A 24,382-nucleotide genomic window follows, 5' to 3' on the forward strand; every position below is an offset into this window, starting at 1 on the left:
TTATATAAAAAATGTTTTACTAGATTTGAATTTTGTGCATATGCCCTATAAGTAATCTAACTATGCATTTTAGTAGAACACTATATTAACCCATTCGACATTACAGACTGATATATATATATATATCAGCCTAAAACATTTGAGGATCAGAAAAACAAAAACCATTTTGGATTTTAATATCTGTGCTTTCAATTAAACAAAAAAAGATTTTTGTTTCTTTTTTGCAAAGTGCCGAAGGTCAAATAAAGTGGCATTAAAACACATCTGAATAAACAGGTCTGGACTCTTGCTATTGTCCCCAAAACCGAGTATTGTATTAACTTTTAATGCGTGGATATTCGATAAATAAAGAAGACACGTCCATGTCAGTATAATATTTGATTTTGTTCAGTTTTCCACATCTTGTTATGGATCACCAGAATGATCAAAATTGAGAAGTGACTGGAATTTACAAAATGAACATTTGCTTTTCAAATTTCTCTCTCCTTTTTTTTTTTTTTTTTACTTTTACTACAAGTGGGGTCTAGTATGGTACACTAAAATCTTATACTTTCTAAATGTGTCATTTTTCACCCAATTATTAGTTCTGTACTCTGCTTACTCTATAGCTTCCTTACATTAAAAAAAAGATCAGGCAGGCAAATACCTTAAATTGAACAGAAACTGGTGACTTTTTCCAATGGACAGTAGCAAGAGGTTAGATTTGCATAGACAATGTTCTTTGGGGCCAAACAGCACAGCGTTCTGGCTACATTTCACTAGACAGGCATTAAAGTGTCCATTTCTTTCTTTCTTTCTTTCTTTCTTTCTTTCTTTCTTTCTTTCTTTTTTCTTCATATTTTAGTGGAATTTGGCTGCCTCTCTTCTGTTTTTACCCTCAGAATCGATGTGATGTGATCACAGTCAGATCACAATTTTAGTAAGAACTTTCTGTGAAATCTGAGCTTAAGTCTTTTTTGTACCATTCTTTCTAGCTTAGGGAATATTTGATTAGAGAAGGTCAGCATTGGTTAGGTCAGAGGGAAGCAAATGGTACATTCAAGAAACTGGATTGGCCTGGAGAGAATTCACATGCAAGCACAGTCACCCCCTTCTCAACTAAAAGCTTAGATAGAGCATTAATGAGAAAATCAAGTGCACAGCCTAACTATGACTTCAAATTGTTAAGGATAATATGCTTACAGCTGCATAGTACAAGTAAATGATATAAAATATAACACTGTAGCATTTCCAAGAGGAAGTAATTTAGAGTAATGGCTTCAACTCCCCTTTACTAAAAATGCAGCTAGTTGCCAACAATTTAAAGGGGACTTTGTTACCACCAAGACAAGCCCCTCAGTTTCAGTGAAATGATGATTCATTGTAGATAACCCTGATTTCTTTGAGATTTTGATGTGTAGAGAAAAAAGAAAAGATGATTTGGCTACTATTAATAAGCATCTGTGCAAAATAGAAACAGTCATTGTGAAACATGTACCCAGAGGCTATTTGAAAGGGAATCTGGAAGATAATTATAGGATTCCATATATGACATAACTAGGTTTTGGCAACTTTTTAGAAAAATTTGCAGACAGATATTGTGTGTTCAGTAGGTTACCGAAATCATCCAAATTACTCTTTTTTATTCGTGTTACAAGTAATGTAATATAACTACCCTGTATTTTATAGATTTGGCATAATCAACATGATTTAACATACTTACATTTTCATGCACCCTCAACATTTCTATTCATTTCAAGGGGATTTAAACAAAGCTGAATTTTGAAGTTTAATATATAAACATGTTATGTGAATACTGTAACATTAAAAAAAAACATTTTCTCTTAAAAAATAAAGTTGACCTTGTAGAGTCATTCAATATTAGAATTTTTTTAAGCAAGGAAAAATTAAGTATTTAAAATTTATTATTCCATGCTATCTCCATGATTTTCAAATTCTTCATAGGGAAACATTTTCCACATTAATCTTCCTTGAAATCCGAATAAGTGAAAACTAGTACACTATTATCTTATTAAGTAAACTATTATCTTATTTATTTTATAGATTTAATGTTTATAATTCCTGATAGTTACTGAATCATCCACCAGGAACCATGAGATTACTCTGTTAAACAGGGACATCTTTGAAATAATAACGATGTCAATAGAGATGTTAATGGGAATTTTGCTTACACTTCAGTGCACTATTCGTTCCTGTATTTTTATTTCATTGCACGTTGGTGTATTAAGACCAAATAATATATAGTAACAGATTTCAATCTCTGCCTTACAATTTTAGGAAAAGTATCACAATAGCGATATTGTATGGCATTTTTGCCATGGTATGTCCAATTTACAGCACAAATGAACATGTTTCCCAAATGCAAACATTTTGTATATAAACGATTGTGTTTGTAACAGTGTTAAAGGCAGCTGGCACATAAATCACGCACATTGAAAATGCTGAATCCCACATTTGCATCTTTTGTAGAACCTTGAGTCTTCTGGAACACAGCATTTTCAAAACCACAATGATCTTCGGAGAAAAATATCAATAATAATAGTAATAATAATAATTTTGTCCTTAGCATTTATAATTGATTTCATAAAAACACACATGGGAATAAGTTAAGAATAGCTGTTATCAGAGGTTTTGTTGGTTAGTAGTAAAGAACACCCAGGAATAGGGTAATAACAAAGAGAAGTGTATTTCTCTTACATAAACAAAATCCAGAGATAGGTAAATCCACTCGAGTTCAAATACAGCTGCTTCCCCTACTTACTTTTCACCTAGTGAGATGGGACAGGTGTTGGGAAGGGTACAGCGCTCTTTAAGGACATTTTTGACATTGTCATACTGTTTCTACTTATAATCCATTAATCAGAAACAAGTAACAGGCCCACACATAATTGCAAGGAATCTGGAACTGTGATCTTTGTCTGGGTGCCCTGTAGTTTCCATTACCAAAACAGAGGAAGGGAAGGAAACAACATCACCCCAAACGCTAAGAACAAGTTATCTTACTTGAAATTCCATCTGTGACTCTAAGTCATAGCACAGTTTTTTTAATGTTTATTATTTTTGAGAGAGAGAGAGAGCGCGCATGGGGGAGGGGCAGAGAGAGAGGGAGACACAGAATCTGAAACGGGCTCCAGGCTCTGAGCTTTCCAGACAGAGCCTGATGCGGGGCTCCAACCCAGGAGCCATGAGATCATGACCCTAGCCAAAGTCAGACACTCAACCAACTGAGCCACCCAGGTGCCCCTGAGTCACGACACACTTAACTTACATTTGCAATTCTGTATATCTTAGAAAGCACCCCAACTCGACCCTTGGGTTCGTCAAACCAGAATCATTATGGGTTTTCCATAGAAATGTTAGCCATCACTGCTGTCTCCCACCCCCCACTCGTGATCCGGAATGGTACATGTCCTCAGGCTGGGACCAATGAACATAGAAAACTTCCAGTCCCGTTTCCTTCTTTCAAGTGTTACCCCTCACTAATTTCTGTCATGTTTTAGTTGTTCTCCAACACTTTCAGGTAATTGTTTTTGTATTTTGTCCAGAGCCTCTAGCTGTTATCTCTGTAGGAGATTTAGTCCAGCAGTAGCTTATCAAACACAACTGGAAGCAGAAACTCACAGTTTTTCCTTGATATGTGCATTGCTGTTTCCTTCTTGTCATTCAGATTAGACACAAATGTCATCTCTTTAAGGTTTTTTCTGACCGTAGTTTAAAGTAGCAATTAACCTCTCGTATAAAAAAAGCAGCCTATCTTAAGACTGTGCACAGAATTATCAACAGCCTATGTTTTCCTGACTCTTTCTTCAGACCTCTGAAGTCCAAGTATCTGTGAGTCAGTGAGACCTTCTCTGGCTGTGTATATAAAACACTCTGCTGTCTTCCTACACACACACAAACACACACATGCACACATGCTTGACCATCTAGAATGATCATATTTTCCATTTTGCCTGGGTTAGTCTAAGATTATTCTCCTTGTCATGGCATAATGATTAATAATATCTCCTATTCCTCTCAAAATGTTCTAGATCGGGCTGATAAATTATATTTAACATGAAAAACACCTTTTATATTGCTTTATTTTTCTTCACATCACTGATCATCAGCTGATATATTAGAATTTATGTCCATATGTATGTAGAAATACATTTAATACATTATAGGCAATATATATGTATATAATATGTGTATGTATATATTCAGATATATGTCTGTCTCCCCATATTAGAATGTAAACTCTTCAGGGCAGGAATTTTCTCTGTAGCTCACCGCTAACTACTAGCAGCTACAGCAGTCTTTGGCACAAAGAAGATTTGTCAATGGACCAAAGGAATAGATCAATTGCTTCTGTCTACCCTAACAGAATATAACTTATGTACGTGATACTGAGACCTGACATTTATCTTTCTCCAACTTATTTTGCATTCCTGGCATACAGGAGGCCTGTTCTTCCTACTTTGAAGTTAATAACACGTGAATGATGAGCTATGATGTCTGCATCGGCAACTTGATTGAGTTTCTTTTGCTGATGTATAGATTCTGTTTATCTCAAAGATCATGAGTGTTATCCACCATCAGATTTCCATTCATGTTGTATGGACAGAGAGAACTAAAGTGGTTTCTAAACTTCCAGATTAAGAATCACTTTACTCAGCATGGTGAGTGGAACAATACCTCCTCAAATACGTCCATGTCCTAACCCTTGGACACTGTAAAAATATTCCCTTGTGTGGCAAAATGGGCTTTGAGGGTATGATTAAGTGAAAAATAATGAGATTGGGAGATTTTCCCAGATAATCCGGAGAGAAACCAATAAAATCACAAGAGTTCTTATAAGTCAGAGGGGGAGCCGGAAAAGTTAACAGCAAAGAGAGACTGAAAGATGTTACCCTGCTGGCTTTGAAGAAGGAGGAAGGGGCCACCGAGCCAAAAAATGCGGTCAGCTTCCAGAGACTAGAAAAGGCAAGGAAAGAATCTTCCCTAGAGCCTCCAGCAGAGACACAGCCTGCCGACACCTTGATTTTAGCCCTAGCCCACGAAAACCCATTTCAGACATCTGGTCTTCTCAACTGTGACATAGTATTGAGTAACTTACTCTTCTCTTCCTTCTGCCCGATCATATCGTGGAAGTGGTGTAAACACAGCTAGATTCTAACTACGGCATCTTCTACAGGTGCTGGACATCAAAGAGAGGACCATGGGACCCAAGTGGTAAGACTGGTCCTAAGAAGCCCCTGCCTGATCGTGCGAGCATCGTGGAAGCCAGAGCTGAGACACTGCCCACCACCCCCACCACGGAACATGTACAGCAGGTACCCACAGCCTAACAGGGTCTCCCTGGCAACTGGACCTGGAGTCCAGACTTGGCTCTGTAAAAACCTTTAATAAAATCTTCCAAAAAGAAAAAAAAAAAAGGAACTGTAAGATAGTAAATGTGTGTTGTTTTAAGCCACTGGGCGTGTGGTGATTTGTTACAGTTGGGACAAGAAGCTAAAGCACCCTGCCTTAGGTTTCTTTGACGTCAGTTCCTGCTGGATGGATAATTTTCCCTCTTGATCTGTTGGGAGGTAGGGAACTCGATCTGCCTCCGTTCTGAGTCTCTTCCAGGCACAATCTACAGAACAGGCCGTCTCCCCAAATCGCTCTGCGTCACCTAGAGAGCAGCTAAGGCTTCCACTGGGAAAAAGGTAGCCGGCACCTGCCTGATTCACCTGCAGGAGTGGAAGGGAATCGCCGGGGGAGCTGACTTCCCTGAGCTCCAGTACTCTGGGCTGCACCGCCTGCTCATTTTCCCTGTGCTGATCAGATCTCACCTTGCCGCCAGCTTCTCCAGCACCTTGAAGAAAAGGGCATGGATTCAGCTTCAGCTTTGCTTCTGCTATAGTTTATCCCTGGGAATGACATGATCTGTTTGTTCTTTAAGAAAGCTTTAAAGTTTTTAAATCCCTGGCAGCAACTTTTTTTTTTTAAGTTTGTTTGTTTATTTTGAGGGAGACAGAGACAGCATGAGCAGGGAAAAGGCAGACAGAGAGGGAGACAGAATTCCAAGCAGGCTCTGTGCTGTCAGTGCAGAGCCCAACATGGGGCTCGAACCCGCTGAACCGCGAGATTGTGACCTGAGCCAAAATCAAGAGTCAGATGCTTGACCGACAGAGCCACCCAGGCATCCCTGCTGACAGCACCTTTTATCCTTTGCTCTTACTGCTACTATGCCCTTACTATTTTTAATTGGTTTTATTGCCATTTGGGGATTTGGGGAAGAACGTTAGGCAAATACATGGGTTCAGTCTGTTATCCTGACTTGGAAAGTTCTGTTTTGTATTGTCCTTCTACATGTTTTTTACTTTTTGGCCTCCTCATCCCCATGTGTCTCTACTTGTGACCTATCGGAGATTACATAGGTTTTTTGTGGGTTTTTTTGGTTTTTTGTTTGTTTGTTTGTTTGTTTGTTTTAGTTTGTTGCAGTGATCAAAGATTCTTGGGGCAGTGCCCTCATCATCTGTCAGTCCTGGCATCTATGAGAGAACAGGTGAAGCCAAGCCTTTGCTTCGCCTACCACTTCTGTCTACGTCAAATGAAAAGCAGGAGTAAGTTTTCTGTGGGATCTTGCCCTGCCTCTCAATTCTCTTGTGCTGGAGAACTTTCCAAAATATTGACAAGGATCTGGATTTGGGCTGACCAATGGTCCCTCATCCTGCCATGGCCCCCACAAACTTTGCAGCTTTGAGATAGAGGATTCTTATATAGATCTACTGGAGTTGTATTGTCCGTGTAATTTCTAAGTTTTTTTAATGTTCATTTATTTTTGTGAGAGAGAGAGAGAGAGAGAGAGAGAGAGAGAAAGAGACAGAGTGTGAGTGGGGGAGGGGCAGAGAGAGAGAGAGAGAGAGAGAGAGAGACAGAGTGTGAGCAGGAGAGGAGCAGAGAGAGAGAGAGAGGGCGGCACAGAATCCAAAGCAGGCTTCAGGCTCTGAGCGGTCAGCACAGAGCCCGACGTGGGGCTCGAACTCACCACCTGCGAGATCACGACCTGAGCTGAAGTCGGATGCTTAACCGACTGAGCCACCCAGGAGCCCCTCATCCACGTAATTTCAATTTAATCAGCCATCTTACATTCAGTGAATCATCTGTTTGTTGATCCATCCTTTAATATTTTTATATGATCAAGCTGTTCTTTGAAATTTTTAGACATGAATGGCGCCATTCCCTTATGTCCGAATCAGATTCTGTACTCTCCTCTCAATACATCTCACAACCTCACCAAACAGCTTTGGTATGTTAACATAATCAATAAGCTTATGACTCCTATTCTATATTTTATAATAAATTAACTTAGACATTCATTTATCCATTATGGCTTTATTTTACAGTTGAATCCTAAGTTGCAGTAGAGGGTATGGGGGGCTCAGTGAATGCCTGCCTGAAGCATTTGTGAATTCTGGGATACATTTTTTAAGTTTATTTATTTATTTTGAGAGAGAGAGGGGAGAGAGAGAATTCCAAGCAGGCTCCACACTGTCAGTGCAGAGCCTGACGCTGGGCTCGAACTCACTAAAACACAAGATCATGACGTGAGCCAAAATCAAGAGTCAGACACTTAACCGACAGAACCACCCAGGTGCCCCTGGGATATTTTAATGATAGAAGAAAGTCTAGTCTAGTGGACAAAATATGGCTTACAACAATCAATGACATTTGTATTTTGCTGTCTACACCAGAGAATCCCAACATTCAAGTGTGCCCAAAATGACAAAGCATCAAAGAGAAAGATAAACCCCAGGGAAAGAGAATTGGCTCAGAGAGGAGGTGTAGGTACCAGACCTTAGGGAGGGGGATAGACAAGAGGAAGAGTAGCTAGGTAATTACACCATTTTATCTGTCACGCTTTTATTCATACTGTCAATGTACAAAAGTAAAATCGCAAGACTACCAGCCTTATGGAAAGCACCTTTGCAAATTTTATGGCTTTGTAGTTAAAGTATTAAAGTTTACTAACTGCCTTGGCTCAGATATGTGTACTCAAAATATGTTTTGACTCCCTTAAGCTTAGGCTAATAATGTTCATATTAATTTGGGCGACGTTTATTATAAAAACTCAAAAATTCCATGATTGTATCAATAAAATTTTTAAAACCTATTTAGGCACTATATATATATATATATATATATATATATATATAAAAATCACTTCTTATAAGACAAGTTGAGATTCCCCAATGGACAAACAGCCAGCTGTTCCCAGTTGCTTTACTCTTTTCAATTAAGGATTCCCAGCAAACATTCGGAAGAAATCCTATGCCTTCCAGGGATAGGCAGCTGGGAACGAGGGAAGAGATTAATACACAGAAAGCTGTGGACCATCCCGGTCCTGTTCTTCGGTTCCTTGATTGAAGGCATTAAGTTTTATTTTATTAACTTCTTTCTTGCCCTTCAAAAGTTGAGGGTGCTCTCTCCAGGGCTCATGCAGAACTGCCCCAGGGAACCTCAGTGCAAAGGTTTGAAACCACAGCTGGCTGTGATTAGAAGGATTGGGGGAGATCAGTGCTTGATTAACTTTCAGCTGCTATTGGTTTGTCTCAGTTCCTGCAGGAGAATTAATCCGTAGGTTCGAGTAAATTTTGGATCTTAATGGATACCAGATACACTGAGCCCACCCAGACCACCAGGATGTAGCCATCCCTTTCCTCACATTTAAATTGAACAAATGAATTCATTCCTCCTTACCCAGTAGCCAAAAGAACTCCCTCTCGCTATTTTTCTCTCGTGGTCTTCTTTTTATCATGCCTTTCTATTCTAAGAGAGTGTAGGTGCCTTAAGGTAAGATCCAGCTCTTAGTTTTTGTATTTCCCGAAGTAGGAGTTTAATTTCTTTCACTCAGAGAGTTTGTTGGGTGAGTAACAATGCATTCTGCTACCTTTCTCTTAATTTGTGTTCAATGCACGTGAAATTATCCCAGCTCTATGATCAAGAGACTTCTTCATTGTCCACTTCTGTATCACAGGGATTGGCCCTCCTCCCCAATTGAATTTATGCCATCCTGCTTAAAGATTCTTGAATTAGAGAATTAGAGATGTATATCAATTACAATAAATCACCATTATCTTGATAACATGAAAAGGTAATACAGGTCATTAGAAATTCTTGCAAGAACCCATGTTTTGGGATTCTTAGAACCTTCACTTTATTGATAAATTTCATAGTAAGGAAGGTTCTTCATCTAAGCCCTTCCTTGCTAACTAAATATTCTTATATTTGTGAATTGAGGAACTCACACCAAAGACAAGTTGGGACAAAAGTAACGTACCCAAATATGTTGAGTTTCAAAACTTTTATTTTTCTGATGGATTATTATGATAGCATTGACCTATCAGACCCACAGTGTTGAGATCAGAGACATGCCAATAAAAATATAGTATTACTCAACATAAATAAGTCCAACAGAAGTTTGCCTAACAAGCATGTAACTCATTTCCTTTTTGAAGAATCTAATTGCAGGAAGTAGCAGGAAAGAAGCTGAGGTGATGCAAAGCTTATGGTAATGCTCACGTATGTACTCTGGGAATTTTAATCTAACTAAAGGAGAGAGGTACATTTTCTATGTGTGGCTTCTCGAAGTGTTATGACCTACTTGCTTGTAGATTCATATGCTCATTTTATTCTCTTTCAGCAATTTTTGCGAGTCCTAAACTAACACAAATTTGCAGAGCTAAGTGTTTTCTTAGGAGATGGTTAACCGTTACATTCTGCAAGCATCATCCTCCTTCCTGCTGGAGCTCTTCCACCAATACGGGACAAATTCATGGGCATATCTATGTATCCGTATCACAATGTTTATCATGCTTCCTTTCTCTCAATCCTCCCTGCCCAGAAACCCTGCTTCAGTTAAACTGATCTATGCATTTTCTCTACTCACATGGTATCTGTTCCATACTCTGCCTTTGCTCCAATCGTTTCTCTGAACTGCTGTGCTCTACTCCTATTTATTACATCGTAAGTGATTTCCAGGCTCCAGCTTAATTAAGAACCGTCCTACCCACAAGCTTCTTCTTGACTTTCCTGGGGCTTATTCCCTTTCATTCACTTCAACATTAATTATTTTTTTAAGCTTATTTATTTATTTTGAGAGAGAGAGAGAGAGAGAGAGAGCAAGTGCAAGGGAGGAAGGGGCAGAGAGAGAGGGAAAGAGAGAATTCCAAGCAGGCTCTGCGCTGTCAGCACAGAGCCCAATGCGGGAATCGATCTCACCAATCAGAGATCATGACCTGAACTGAAATCAAGAGTCAGATGCCTAACCGACTGAGCCACCCAGGAGCCCCACTTCAATATAACTTCTTCAATATAACTTCTTGTTTGAATCACATCTTCAGCACTCAGTTAGTGGTTATGATTTATCATTTGTGAAATTATCTAGTCTCTAATTTGATTGTAACCTCTCAGGGAAGGACTACTCTTTTTTTTTTTTAAACATTTATTTATTTTTGAGACAGAGCGAGACAGAGTATGAACGAGGGAGGGTCAGAGAGAGAGGGAGACACAGAATCCGAAACAGGCTCCAGGCTCTTAGCTGTCAGCACAGAGCCCGACGCAGGGCTCGACGCAGGGCTCGAACTCACAGACCGTGAGATCATGACCTGAGCAGAAGTCGGACGTTTAACCGACTGAGCCACCCAGGCGCCCCAAGGATGTACTCTTGTAAAAATAAATAGGAGGAGAACCTGGGTGGCTTAGTCGGTTGAATATCCTACTTGATTTTGGCTCAGGTCATGATCCTAGGGCCGTGGGATCGAGCCCCACAACAGGCTCTGCTCTCTCTTGCTGGATAAGATAAGATAAGATGAGATAAGATAAGATAAAAAAGAATTACGTCTTGTTCATACAAGTAGTATTTTTATAAATATTTGCAAATTATAATGCTTATGGTACTAACAAGAGGATTAATAGCACATAATTTAAATTTTCTTTGACTTAGAATATCCAGAAAAATCACCCATGTTTAGAAAAAAATACCATTAAACTGTCCATATCTACCAATACTGCTGCATAGAATTCTGGAAAATGAATGACAGATGACAAGTATGGATTATAAGCTTCCCAGAAGATTGTAAGACTCACGAAGATAAAAGCTTTAACTGTCTTGATTGTGACTGTTTTCCAGTGTACAGCATAATACATAGTATATAGTACCTAGTTGGTGGTCAGTAAATAATTTTGACTGAATCAAATGAATAAACAAGTAAGTCAAACAATCCAGATAAATCCCAAGTGTAAAAGGCAATGTTCCTTTCCTATTTTTACTAAGCTTACTAAGGATAGATAAACACAGCAACAATAATGGAAAGGCTACCTGTATTCTGACACAGGGACTCATCTAGATACACAACCAGAGATAATTTAACCTTGCTTTCATCAAGAAAATGAATGTTAATGTATTTTCAATACATGGAAAATTAGAGAAAAATGAAAAAAAAATTCTCTGCGTATCGGTGTCTTTGCAGCTTAATTTGGCCAACATTTCACTTTTGCTAAAGGAATTAGGATTTTGGGTATGTTAGAAAATTCATGACATTTCCGATGCTGTTAAATCCATCTTCCTTACTCCGAGGTTGAAGTTGATGACTAAAGTCGTAGCGAGAGGAAGTGTCTCTAGCCTGAGCAGTGGTGTCCCTGTTTTATCCCGTCTCCTTTCCAGTCTGTGGCCTGTAACAAACTGACTGCATCAGTGACAGTGCATGAAAGGCTACTGCCTGAAGTGATGGGGTGTATAAAAAGGCTACGGATTCAAGAGGATTCAAAGAGACAATCCAGGCTTCTTCCTGCACTCCTCCCTGGTATAGTGACTGAGACCTTTAGTACAGATGTCCCTGCTCTCAGTACTTATACCTGGGGCTTCAGCTAACCTGATATTGGGTAAATCACCTCCATTTCTCTCTCTCACCAAAATTCCAGTACTCCAAGTTCAGTGCATTTCATCTGATGGTTGGGAGAACCGATTTAGCTCATTCCCACTAAAGCGTGGGCATCTAGGGTGTTGTCCCTAGAAGACACTGTATTTTTAAAGTTGTGCCAGGTCAGAAAAATATCTACATGTTGGATCGTATTCAAGACTTTACAGAAAATTTCAATTAAACACAAAACAGACTCCTTCTAGAAATATCTTATAATAGGGAAATATTTTGAGAAGTTAGTTCCTAGAAATAGTTGCTTTAGCGGGTGTCAGTTACAAAATGTCTTCTGTACTTGAATCCCTCAAATGGCTCTTTCTCTACAGATATCACATTTTGCACAGCTTCTATTCCACTTGAAACCAGCAAGCTACATACTGTCCCATTGGTCAAATGTGCACTGCCCTGGTCTCAGTAAGAAATGGGCGATGGGCATTAAGGACGGCACTTGTTGGGATGAACACTGGGTGTTATGCATAAGTGATGCATCACTAAATTCGATTCCTAAAACCAATACCACATTGTAGGTTAATTAACTCGAATTTGAATAAATCAATAATTTTTTTTAATTTAAAACATTTAAAAAATAAAAATAAATTTAAAAAAAGACACAGGGAGCATGAAGAGGAAGGTTCTAACAACAGCAATGATAGCTCAAGCAGCTTGTGTGTATGTGTGTGTGTGTGAGTATGTTCAAGCAAAGTCTAGGCAGTCACAGACATTCCTAGGTTGAAGACGTCCAGAATACGGGTCCTACACGGTTTTTTTTTTTTAAATGTTTGTCATGTAATTTTGAGAGAGAGACAGACAGACAGAGAGACAGAGAAACAGAGCACGAGCAGGGGAGGGGCAGAGAGAGAGGGAGACACAGAATCCGAAGTGGGCTCCAGGCTCTGAGCTATCAGCACAGAGCCCAATGTGGGGCTTGAACTCACAGATCAGGAGATCCTGACCTGAGCTGAAGTCGGATGCTTAACCAACTGAGCCACCCAGGCACCCCACACACAATTCTTTCGTGGTTGCAACCCATCACTACTCATTAAATTAATATGGTATACAGTAATTAATAACAGAAATAATATCAGCCATAGCCTTCTAGAAAAGGAATCAGGATTTTTGAAATCATAGTATGTCTCACCCTGAGAGTCAAGTAATATGAACAGATGGCTAGCACGTAAGATGGCTAGACCCAGATTATTAAGTGTAAAGAAAACACACTTTTAAAAAATTTTATGTATTTATTTTGAGAGACAGAGAGAGAACAAGCATGGGAGGGGCAGAGAGAGGGAGAGGGAGACAGAGGATCCGAAGCAGGTCTGACAGAGGCTCTGACAGCACAGATCCTGATGTGGGGCTCGAACTCAGGAGCTGTGAGATCACGACCTGAATCGAAGTCAGATGCTTAACCGACTGAGCCACCCAAGTGCCCCCCAAAACATATACTTCAATGAGAAAGTACTAAATGGCAGATACTTTAAAATTCAGGAAATGTTGTTGACGCCCAAGTTTCCAGTTAGGAAAAGAGCAAAAGAAATGCAAATACAGCCTTTTTAATCTTGTAATTCTAAAACCACTTAAAAAAAAGTTTATTCATTTTTGAGAGAGAGGTAGGGGAGGGGCAGAGAGAGAGGGAGAGAGAATCCCAAGCAGGCTCCACACTTAGTGTGGCGCCTGACATGGGCTCAATCTCATGACCGTGAGAGATCATGACCTGAGCTGAAATCAAGAGTTGGGCGCTTAACCGACTGAGCCACCCAGGTGCCCTTAAAACCACTTTGGGTAGCCATTGAAGTACTATGCTGTTTTTGAGAAAAGATGACATTCATCATTAATGTTTCTGAAGGACTATAATCTGCTACCAAAATCATATAAGACATGATCTGTTGGATTATGTTAGCCCAATTAGAAGTCATCAGCATTTAAGATGACGAGGGACCTCTTTGTCTTCTGGAAACACTGTCACACACTGGCTGTTTCGCGGGCCTCCCAGCTCCCATGTTGCTTACTTCTCCATGTATGAGAATTCTGCCCCCCATTTCCCTGTTCCTCATTAGACACCTTAGGGGTCACTGGCAAGCACTGGTCTTTTTATAGAAATAAGGGTCTGGCATGAATGTGTCATGGAGCGTGAATAACTTTCTCTTCCCCTAGGATCCTGCAAATCAAAGTTGAGGTCCATTGCCAAAGATTCTGGCCCAGCTGGAGGCAGTGCCTGGAAGGAAGGGAGGGGGGTTATCTTTGCACTGGAGGGTGTCCTTGCTGTATCTTCCCTGCTGTTAAACTACAGTGTTCAGAGGCTACTGACCCGGGAGCTTTCATCGGCCTTCAACCCATTTTTAATAACAACAAGCTCAGGAAATCCAAGGGGCTGTTTACCAATGTCTGGAACTCTAACAAACATCTCCGGGGGGAGCGGGGGGAGGGTTCTGCCTGGGAAGTCCTTGGCTCCTTTGTGGGGGTGGGGCGCATCTCCTCCCTGGCACCAGTTCTGGAGGTAACATCAAGCATCACCTTTTGGAATGAAACTTGCAAATAAAAACAAATTAACCCGCCTCACCGCCGGCCCCCTGTCTGCCCCCAGAGGTATATTTGAGCCCAGTGCTTACTTTAATGTTCTGTTTTACAGCCTTTCATGCTGAATTCTTTTCAACAGCCACCATGCTCAGAGTTGGGGGCATGGTGATTTAATTTGCTCATTTATCAACGTGGAGAATTCTGCTCCCATGATCCCAGCACACGGATTGTCTCCTCAGAAGCTTGCTGGCCTTCTCCCTGCAACAAACAGCCTGCAAAATGTGTTTACCTCACATGTCAAAGTCTGTTAGCCTTGAACCTGGGGACTTGCCTGTGAACTATTCAAGCCTGGCCCCGTCAGGCTCAGATTTCCATTCCCCGATGGACGTGACATCAGACCTTTGAGCCCTGAGATAGCGTTTTTGTTTTTTTTTTTAATGTTTATTTATGTCTTTTGAGAGAGGGAGAACATGAGCAGAGGAGGGACAGAGAGAGAGACACACAAAACCTCAATGAAGTAGGCTCCAGGCTCTGAGCTGTCAGAACAGAGCCCGACTCGGAGCTCGAACCCATGAACCGCAAAATCATGACCTGAGCCAAAGTCAGATGCTTAACTAACTAAACCGCCCAGGTGCCCCGGAGATAGTGGTTTGGGACCGAACTGCTTACAGGTTATGTCCAGAGATGTAAATAATGATTGAGCTTCAATTCAAGCAATGTCCTGAACTAAGCGTTCCCTTCCGGGATATTCTGAGTCAAGATCACGTGAACAAAGTGCTGTGGGGGTGTTTTGATTCATGTGCATGCTCAGTTTATTGTCGTTCAACAGAAGAGCTTCTATTTCTAAAGTGGCTTCTCCTTATTCTCCAACATGTGCCGCTCTCTCAAGTCTGAGCTCCTCATCGCTCTGAAATGTGATCCCATGGCTCTTCTTGAATCAGGTTATTTTCCTACACTTTTCATTTCCAAATTACTTAAATGATTTCTCAGTGTTCTAGAAGCCTGCTGCATGCAAAGTTAAGGTTGCATGTTCCCTGATTATTTCAAGTATGTCACTTTCCTCTTACAAGTCAGACACTGTACTGAGAGCCATAAGTTCAGAAATATTCCCATGCGAAATTAGCCTGAGAGGAGGAGAATCTCTAAATTTTACACCTACCTGTCTGGTAAAATGTGAGGAGTAACTACGAAGAATCCAAGAGTAAAAGAGTTTTCCTGTTTTTATCAGACAGCTTTCTAGAAAGAATGTGAGCCCAGAATCACAGACAGGTACCAGTGCTAAAGAATTCCAGAGCTGGGATGCCTGGGTGGCACAGTCGGTTAAGCATTCGACATCTGCCCAGGTCATGATCTCACGGTTTGTGGGTTCAAGCCCTGCATTGGGCTCTGTGCTGACAGCTCAGAGCCTGGAGCCTGCTTCAGATTCTGTGTGTGTGTGTGTGTGTCTCTCTCTCTCTCTACCCCTCCCCCACTCATGTTTTCTCTCTCTCTCTCTGTCTCTTTCTCTCTCAAAAATAAATAAACATTGGGGCACATGAGTGGCTCAGTCAGTTAAGCAGCCAACTCTGGCTTAGGTCATGATCTCACAGTTCGTGGGTTCAAGCCCCACACCAGGCTCTGTGCTGACAGCTTGGAGCCTGGAGCCTGCTTCAGATGCTGTGTCTCCCTCTCTCTGCCCCTCCCCTACTTATGTTCTCTCTCTCTCTCTCTCTCTCTCTCTTTCTCTTTCTCGCAAAAATAAATAAACATTGGGGCACCTGGATAGCTCACTCGGTTAAGCATCCGACTTTGGCTCAGGTCATGATCTCACGGTTCATGAGTTCGAGCCCTGTGTCAGGCTCTGGGCTGACAGCTCGGAGCCTGGAAACTGCTTTGGATTCTGTGTTTCCCTCTTTCTGCCCCACCCCTGTTCATGCTCTGTCTCTCTCTCCCCAACATAAATAAACATTTAAAAAATAATAAATAAAATAAACATTAAAAATAAATGTAAAAAGAATTCCAAAAGTAATGTTCTCCTAGATCTGAAGACTCGAGTACAGGGATCATATTTTCTATCCCTGTAGTCCAAAATCTTCAGCCGGGAAGATTTTGCCCACCAAGCGACATTTAACAATGTCCAGAGACATTTTTGTTGGCACAACTGGGGAGAAGGGTTGCCATTGCCATTTAGTTGGTAGTGGCCAGAGATGCTGCTGAACACCCTGCAATGCAGAGGACTCTTCCCTGCCCCAAACAAAGAATTATCTGGCTCAAAATGTCAATCATGCTGAAGCTGAAAAGCACAAGTCTGGTCTATGTCAATATTCAGCTCGGCACTTTATGGATATCAGGCACCCAATAAATGCTCGAGGAATAAAGATATGACTAAAGTTTCTGAACTAGAATCAGTGTTCCCTTTGCTGACTAGTGCTTCTCTATGAATCTGTCCGACCCTGGATCTTGCCTGTCTGTCTAGACTCACGTAGCTTTCTATTTCTTCCTACCATTTTTCACTCTCGAGCCAACCTAGGTTTAGTAGCTTCCTCCCGCCCATGCCCCATGCCTGGTAGACTCTCAGTCCCCAAGTGGACAGTCTGTGGAGCCAGAAGACCACAGCAGCAGGACCAGTAGAAGATCTGGAATCAGGAGGGGTAACAGTCACCACCACCTCCTCTAAACAGTGACGTCACTTGATGGATTTCGGCAGCCTTCCCATTTTATGCCAGGCCCTGTTGATACAAGTGCTTTCGCTGTAATGAAGTTAAACTCAATATATTTTTTCCTCTAGTTATAACTGGCAATAATTTTGCAAGTTCCCAGCTACCGTGGAATCCACTTGGGGGAAGGCAAAAGAAAGCAAATGAGCTCCAGTATGAAATGTAATTGTGGTTGCCACATGTGAAACAGGTTAGTCACCAACTTCTCTTAGGAGCCTTCCTCAAGTTCACAGACACTCACTTTCCCTTCAACCACGTACGTTTCACTGATAGGAAATGGGGACCATTATCTGGGCATTTTATTTAAAGGTAAACGGCTTTTCCTGGAAACGTTCAGATTACGGAGGCAGAATGATTGTTAAAATCTATTGCCAGAGGGTCTATCAACATTTTCAGATAACTCCTCAGAGAGATGTGGAAATACAGTCTAGGCCAAGGTCCAGAGACGTGACCCATTAATTAGTAGACGCCTACCATATGCTAACACACAGAACATGTCACATGACCCATTTCATTGTCATGAGGTATAGAATGATATCTTCATTTTTACAGTGAAGGGCACTAGGTTTCAGAGAAGTTGAGTACCTCCCAAGATCACCCAGATAGGGAAATGGGCTTCACTTAATATTAGAAAGAACATGGGGGCGCCCGGGTGGCTCAGTCAGTTAAGCGTCCAACTTTGGCCCAGGGTCATGATCTCACGGTTCATGAGTTCCAGCCCCACCTTGGGCTCTGTGCTGACCGCTCAGAGCCTGGAGCCTGCTTCAGATTCTGTGTCTCCCTCTCTCTCTACCCCTCCCCTGCTTGCACTCTGTTTCTCTCTCTGTCAAAAATAAATAAACATTAAAAAATATATATTAGCAAGAACACAGAATAAACCCTAAGGTTCATTAATATCATAAAAAAATCTTAGACAACCACTGGAAAGTTGGACATTTGACATTTTGATATATCCTTCATATTCTTTTAGCAATAAATGAAATTTCCTATTTTCATCCGTTTCGGGTTTCCAAGTGTGTGTCTCTCTCTCACGTGACCCTTTTAGTTAACAACTTCATGAATGTATAATTTATCCCTAAAATGTATAGTTCTGTCTCATCTTAACATAAGCAAATCATGTACTATTTTAAGTTCTTTATAGGATAGATTATTTCTCCTCTGAAAATCATATGCTAATGACTGAGCCCTGTTCTCACTTCTCACTTAAGTTTAGATTTGTCAGTATAAACACCTCATTGTATCGTTATGTGGAAGTCCTTGGCCACCTTAAAACAAATATTTGAACACAGTTTCACAACGAAAATGTTTCCATGGGTAGAGAAGATACTCTGGGAAAAAAAAATAAGGAAAACTGCAGGTACTTACAGCTACTGCAAGTTTCTTTTCTTAATCGTACTTAATTCATCTTATAAGGAAACTCTGTTTGTACAAGCAAAAGCACACATTTTATTTAAGTAGACCAATTTGCAGAGAGCCCTGTACGTACATCTGTAACCTACTATAAACACGAACACACAGAGTCCTTTATACTTATTTTTTTTTTTAATATTTTTATTTCATATCAAGGATTTCTACTGACGTCAATGGAAGTCTCTGGATTGGAATGAGTAGTGAAGATTTAACAGGCAGTGGCTATATGAGGATTTTAGCTCATTTGCTGAAAAAAAAAATCTTGCAAAAGTGATCTGTCTAACCAGTGAATCCTTATTTAAGAAATTTCATCCATTTCCATATTTTTCTTCATAAGTTTTTAATGTTTATTCAATTTTGAGAGAGAGAGAGAGACAGTGTGAACAGGAGAGGGACAGACAGAGAGGCAAACACAGAATCCGAAGCAGGCTCCAGGCTCTGAGCTGTCAGCACAGAGCCCAATGCCGGGCTCGAACCCCACGAACCGTGAGATCATGGCCTGAGCCAAAGTCAGACGCTTATCCAACTAAGTCACCCAGGTGCCTCAACTCCATTTCCATCTTTATGAGTGGAATAAACACCGTCAATAATAATGGTTGAAGAAGTCTTAAGGTTTCAGATACCTGAGTGTTTTCATTGGGTGGAAGCTTGTAATAAACTACTTTCTATTCCAACTCAATACAGTATATTTCTGTATCCAAATAATTTTTACCAGAATTTCCACAATTACAGAAGGAAATAAAGGATTAGGATACACATAAAACTCACTTATAAATTTACATCTTTATTGACACTTCACAAATTAGTCTCAAAAGAAAAAAAAAATCGCTTCTCATTTTAGGACTAGCTTCTGTCCCTGTCCGGTTTGCAAACATTTTTTTCAGAAAGTTTCTTGAAGGTTGTCAGATATTAAAAATATCCACAAGATGTGTTACACTTTGTAATCCTATATCAGATACAGGATTTGTACTTTGGTAGAGGGAGGGGGTTACAACTTGCTACTTAATAATATTTTAGTCTCCTCTGGTTTAAAAATAGTCTTTTCCAGGTCATTCTGTCTCTGGAAGAAAAAAAATTAGATTTCGTATTTCCTCCTCCAGCATCTCCATATCATGTCTGAGTGTTCACACTAGAGCAGATCACTTCCTTGACCTAAGGAGATCAGAGAAAGGAACTCAGTCAATATGCACCAAAAGAAAACCTAATACCATTTTATAATCTTGGGGAGAAGGCAGCCAGTGAAATAGTCCATGTAATTTATTTGATCTGCCCCATTTCTGATAAGGAAAGAAATCAGAAGTGTGTCAATTATTCTTGCTTTTTGATTTTTAATGTTTTTATTTATTTTTGAGAGAGACAGAGCATGAGCAAGGGAGGGGCAGAAAGAGTGGGAGCCACAGAATCCAAAGCAGGCTCCAGGCTCTGAGCTGTCAAGCACAAAGCCTGACGCGGGGCTCGAGCTTGTGACCTGTGAGATCATGACCTGAGCCAAAGTCAGACTGAGCTACCCCGTCGCCCAGGATTTAAGTTTTCTTAACAATAATGCAGGCCAATTTTCAGTCTTCAGAGAGGGAATCTGTATTAGTTAGAACTCAGAACGTTACAGTGATTTTAGTAACTTGCAAAAGTGTTTATGTATATGGGGTGGGGGATAAAGCAAAATAAGTTTTGTGCGTTGTTTTACTTCTCACTTTTTTTGCAACTGGCTATTCCGGCAGTGGCTGTGAATTTATGCTTCTAGAAGCAGATGCTGATAATTCACTGTACCTACACTATCTGTTATCTTGGGAGGAGAAGAAAAATATCTGGTTTTGAAACTGATATGGGTCCTGGGGTAAAAACAGGATCAGTTTTTTTCACGCAGGGTCCCTAGTGCACAGTGCTGCTGAAGGCGAAGCCCACATTTCTCTTTTGCACTTTGTATGAAAAACAACATTTTCCCTCGAGCCCTGTGCTAAGATCCAGGCAGCAAGTCTCACAAGCCCGCATGCATTTGCAAGCTCTTCCCCCTTCACCTCGTAAGGCTGTTCCCTTGCTCCCCATGAATCACACATCCCTCGTTTTACCACCCAGCTTATTTGATCCCCGTGGAAGATGAATGGCTTTGACTAAAAAAATTAAACAATGGCAACGCTAAAGTGCAGCTCAGAGTAAACCTTACGGCACTGCAGAATTTCCTTTCTTTTTCCTGTTTCTGAGACCAGGTCTGGGTTTCTCTGCGATCCCTCATATTTGCTGGAATTCTTCTAATCACTGGTGTTTCTCTTTAGAAACGTGAAATTCCGGCCATTTGTCTTTCATAGTTTTCTTTTCGGTAGGAAGCGGTGTTATGTCCGAATGCTCTACTAGATAGAATATATGCAGATCTGGATGGGGTCCTGGTTCTGGGACTTGTAACGATTTAGTTCTGGCTCTTCCGTCTGTGGCTTCCGGATGTTACTTTTCTCACTTGCAAAGTGGAAACAGTGGTTCCCTTGCTTTGACCTTTAGGCTAGTTGGGAAGCCACAAAAATACAATGCACGTAGAAGCAACTTGAAAACTTGAAACTGGGCTGAACAGGAAAGGAATCCGACCAATAAGCCTTATGGCAAGCCTACTACGGACACTATTTCAATATGTATAAGCAGAACGTCCTTGAACAAATGAGTCAAAAGGGAGCAGGGACACATTAGCAAAGTCTATTCCAGTGTTTCGTGGAGTACTAGTTACTCGGGGCAGAGATGCTAAACTTTAATGGCAAGTAGGAATTCCATTGTTATAATTACTTTGAAATTTCTATCCTACCACTAGATATAACTTGATGAAGGACCAAATCTTCCTTACCTGCGAAAGTATTTTGCCACTAATTTGCATCATCCTGAAAATGCAACCATGGAAAAGCAACTGTGTCACTTCCCAAGCCAAGACTACACCGTATACACAGTAGGGTAGCTGACCTGACAAAAATTATGTGTGTGTGTGTGTGTGTGTGTGTGTGTGCATGTGTGTGTGTGTGTATAGAGAGAGAGAGAGAAACTGTGGGTTTCTCCGTTCCTCACTCACAGAGCATATAGATGAAATTAGATTCAGTTTGGTTGCCAGGATATATAGAAGGCTGCACTTCCCAGGGACCAGGATTGGGGTCTTTATCATCATGGTAAGATGCCTGGAGAGCATAGCACATTTTCCATGAAGAGCACGTTAGGGCGTTATTGAGTTGACCTGAAAGGCCCTCTTATACGCAGCCCAGCAACGAGCTAGCTCACCCAGGAAGACGTCTAGCCTTCTAATATGTAAATGCCCCCACTTGTGGCATCCAAGAACATCACGTTTCTCATTCTAGCACATCTGAAAACATAAACTTGAGATCTTCCAATCCGTTGGATGATCCTTGTTCCTTCCCAAATCCTCTAGACATATGCAGGGGGCAGGGATTTAGTGACCACACTCACCAGAACAACACTTGGTGAGTCTAAATGCATTCATTCTAAATAGACATCTCATGGAATGGTGAGAGTCTGGAGGACATCATTCACCCTACTAGCCCTGTGCCTGTGAATTTCTGCTTTGAGTTGCATCTGACATTGGGAGTATTTACTCGTTCCCTTTGCTTGGCAGAGGAAAATAAACAAGGTAAGTGTCAGTCATCATGGGGGCCACAGCCTTCAGGAAGCAGCACAGGGTTTGGCCCACGCCAAAAGTGAGAGAAACACCCCTATAAGTGTCAGTGGGTCACACGGCCTAACTTAGATGAGACTTGCTCATGTACATGGATCACTGAAGTATTGCAATAGCCTGGTGAGTGTGAGCCATCCCCCATGGATGTGTGGAAGTCACCTGGCCATGTTCAGATGAGGGGTTTCCACGTGGTTCAATGTCACAGACAGGTCCTACTGACCGCCTGGATTGGTGAATCTACTGGAAAAGAGAAACCCAAACAGTGAGGCCATTGGGAAATTGTGAAACAGACTGCTACCCCCTGGGCTGGTTTGGAGACCGGACAGTGCTTGCAGGCTTGTGTGCTCCTTTGGAAGAGAGAGCACAGGGACAAAATCCTGTACTAGGTAGCCCAAATCTCCACAGGCAGTGAAAAGATCAGAGAAATAAAAACAGGGATGATTGATAAACCCGTTCTTGAGGCTCCTTTGTAAAAATCCATATGCCTATGGCTCTTAAAAAGGAGGATTGAAGAGAAGACATTAAAGAGATTAAAAAAAAACAAAAACAAAAACAAAGGGACAAACAAAATTATTGGGCAAATGTGGAAGCAAATGTTACATAAGGAGACTGAGGGAGGGAAGCACAACCAAGAGAGACAGAACAGAAGATAGATTAATCCACAAATCGTATCAATTTTTAGGAATTGGGATAAAGAGTCCCCTGAGGGACGGTTCTGCAAGGACGGGATTAATCAGTAGGTTCCTGAGAATTTGACCCTTGATGAAATCCTCCTTGCCACGTTGACTCAAGTTTCCAAGATTAAGGAGCCACAATTACTATGTTCCAGATGAAGCTCTTCTCTTTCCTTGTCAAGGTTGTTTATCAAGTGACAAGCGCCAGACATTAATGACATGCAGTTGCAGAGGGGAATGGGACAAGCTAGGTGCCCCTGAGCCTGAGGGAGCCACAGGACTGAAAATCTGAAAGTTGAAGGGGCCTCGAGCTGATGGCTTCCCTCAACCAAGGAGATCCATGTCCCCCAGTGTGGACTCTTCAATCACACATACCCTCAGCGTAGGGTGGCTAAGACAATGGAAATTGTGCCTGGGAGGCACATAGCTACTGTCGTGCTGTCTCTGTGCATGTTCTATTGTTGCCAGCCTCTACCTTTTCTTAAAATTAAATAAACTTGGCACCTGCTGACGCCTACTGTGTCTCCAGAGTCATTTTGAACTCAACGCTGATCAGGTCCAATGGCTCTGAAGGAGAGAGCCGTGAAATCAAAAGGCCCTTCTGTGGACTTGTAGCATCCTGCTGGGGTGAGAGAGAAACGGAACGATAATGAAAATTTCCTGGCTACACAACGACACGATCATATAGTTAGAATAGTTCAGATGGGCACACAGGTGGAAAGGCCAGAGAAAGATGAATATGTGCTTAATATGAACGAATGATTCAAGGTTTCTGTGAGGAAGGGCATTTGGCCTGTAAATTCCCAGCAATCATTTAAATGGACTTATGTATGTCTACCCTACAGAGGGTGAGGGAAGTGACAGGCAGGAAGAGCTGCCAATGTTAAAATGTCCCACCTAAACACTGGTGACACGATATATGTTTTTCCTAGTATTTTCCTAGGACCCCAAAGAATCTATTTGAATAGAAAAATAATAGAAGTTCATGACTTACTTAAACACCTGTGGTTTGGTGGTTTGGGGGTTGGATACAACATGGCTTTCCATACAAGTAATTTAGGTTAAAAGGAATTTAAGTAGCTGAAAGCTATATTCTGGAAAAGCTGTATTCTGTTGCTTTGGGGCTCACTTGCTAATCATTCATTTATAGTATCTCTCCTATGGATATTTTCCAGTAAGTCACATTTTGAGAGCAGTCTATTCTGACCATAACACATGGTGGGGATCTAGGAGGCTCTTAAACAAATGTCATTAGTGGGAGACTTAGAAAGCCCAACAAAGACAAGCAATAGAGGCAAAATCCAACATTTCAGTATTGACCAGAGCAGGGGCCAGATGTCAAGAAGGCTGTGAAAATAATTCAGACAGAATGAAGCAGCAAGTAGAATTTAGCATTTAGCCAAGCAATTGAATAATTATGCAGATTCAAATGAAAAAAAAAAAAACTGAAAGTGTGGGGCGCCTGCGTGGCTCAGTCAGTTAAGC

Source organism: Panthera uncia, chromosome E1 (genome assembly GCF_023721935.1).
Source record: "Panthera uncia isolate 11264 chromosome E1, Puncia_PCG_1.0, whole genome shotgun sequence".
Taxonomy (NCBI): Eukaryota; Metazoa; Chordata; class Mammalia; order Carnivora; family Felidae; genus Panthera; species Panthera uncia.